The sequence below is a fragment of the Gavialis gangeticus genome, unplaced genomic scaffold (genome assembly GCF_001723915.1).
Source record: "Gavialis gangeticus isolate Ggan-Ray unplaced genomic scaffold, GavGan_comp1, whole genome shotgun sequence".
NCBI classification, from domain to species: Eukaryota; Metazoa; Chordata; order Crocodylia; family Gavialidae; genus Gavialis; species Gavialis gangeticus.
This window is the reverse complement of record NW_017729028.1, coordinates 16,037,027-16,038,864: the sequence shown is the minus strand read 5'-3', so window position 1 is coordinate 16,038,864 and position 1,838 is coordinate 16,037,027.

Genomic DNA, 1,838 nt, shown 5'->3' with positions numbered 1-1,838 from the left:
CTGGGAGACAGTACACTTCCCTCACATTGGGGTCCGTGCGGTGGATTGGTCCCTCTGTTCCTCTGAGGAGGGAGTCCCCTATGACAATGACCCAATGTCTCTTCCTCTGGGTCACTGGATGATGCTCTGGAGGTACAGATGCCGGCTTGTTGGTTGAGAGCGTGGCTTCCTCCCTTCCTCCTTCCTCATGCCCAGTCTCCTCCAGCGCCGCCAGGGCTGCATACCTGTTCTCCAGTTGTACTTTGGTGACAGTTGATGCAGCTGCGCACTGACTGCGATGCCACCTGGCCCTGGAGGTGACCATCCTCCATTCGCCTCCTGGAAACTCCTGGGTGGTGACAGCTGCAGACTCCTGGGTGGTGACAGCCTGAGGGGACGGGCCCTGCAGAGAGAGAAAGTACCCGTCAATCCTGTCCTCCACGGCCTTGATCCCCCACAGCCTGCTCACCTCAGCCTGGAGCTCTCTCACCTGCCCCTCCAGCGCTGCAATCTTGGCACAGGTGGGACAGGTGAGAGAAGCCCCTGCTCCCACGTCCCCCCCCCGGCCCCAGGGACCAAGCCAGGCAGCCCCCACGGGCAGGTGGCCCCACCTATGCAGAAGCCGCACCGGTCCCTGGGCCAGGAGGCAGCCATGGGGCAGGAGCCCTGGCTGCACTCTGCGTGACAACTCCCATGCTGTCACCCCCACGCACTTACCTGGAGACGACTGCTGCTGCTGCAGCCGCCATTGGCTCTTCTGCTGCCTGCGGCCTCTCGCGCACCTCCCTGCGTGAACCCCAGTGCAAACTCTGGCACGCCCCTAAAGAGCGCGCCTGTTTGCACTCCCTGTTCACATGGCTTGGGAGCGTAGCTCCCGCCCGGCGCAGCTAAATGGGGTCAGGTGGGGAAAGAAACCCCTGCCCGATTGCCCTCACCTGGCCCCACTTGTCCCCTTCCCCCTGCCCGGCTTACCTCCTCGTTGCTGCAGCTGTCCCTCAGCTGTGGATCATTATTACCCTTTTGGAGCCATTCATACTACTATTTGCCTACTGCACATTACTTTCATACCCCAATCTATTCATTTAATACCGCACTTAATCCTATGCCTTCCATTTAGTTCATCCTCCTTCCTGTGCATCTGGTTTCCTGCTTCCAGTATTCTGGAGACTCTCTCTCAAGCTCCTCTTCTCATCAACAGCAGCTCCTTTGCATTGTTCTTCTCCTTTCAGCAGGGAAGTTTGACCAGACTCTGGCTGTTACTTCTGTTTCTTTCTTTAATTGCCCCAGCAATGGCCCTAACCTCCCCTTCTGTGCTCCTTCTCTGGCTTCCTCTGTGATCATCACTGAGAGGGTGTGGGGAGTTTCTGACTAAGCTCTCTGGTGTTCACAAAGCCCAAGGTGGATCTGCTCTAACTTTCGAGCTTTTCTCTAAACACCAAAGGTAGGTCAGGAGCAAACAGAACACATGGGGGGCGGCTCAAAGCCTGCCTGCATGTCTCTTAGCATGCCCCGTGGGTTCCCCAGTCTGAGTGTATATGTGGCCATCCAGGGTTGTGGGTATATGTGTCCATGACATCTGGGTTCTGGATGTGTGCGGGGGGAGAGGTCCCAAATATCTGGGTTCTGTGTGTGTGTATGTGTATGTGCATGCATTGGATGCCTGTGCTCTGTGTGTGTGTGTGTGTGTCCCAGGCACCTGTATTCCATGTGTGCATTTCTCATTTGTCCATGCTGTCTCTATTCCCCCTGCCCCCTGCCAATGCTGGTGCCCCTGGCCCCATAGCTGTCCAGATCTGCAAAGCCCTGCAGAGCAGGGTCAGATGGTTTTGAGTGCCCAAGCCCCCCCCCCACACCCACCA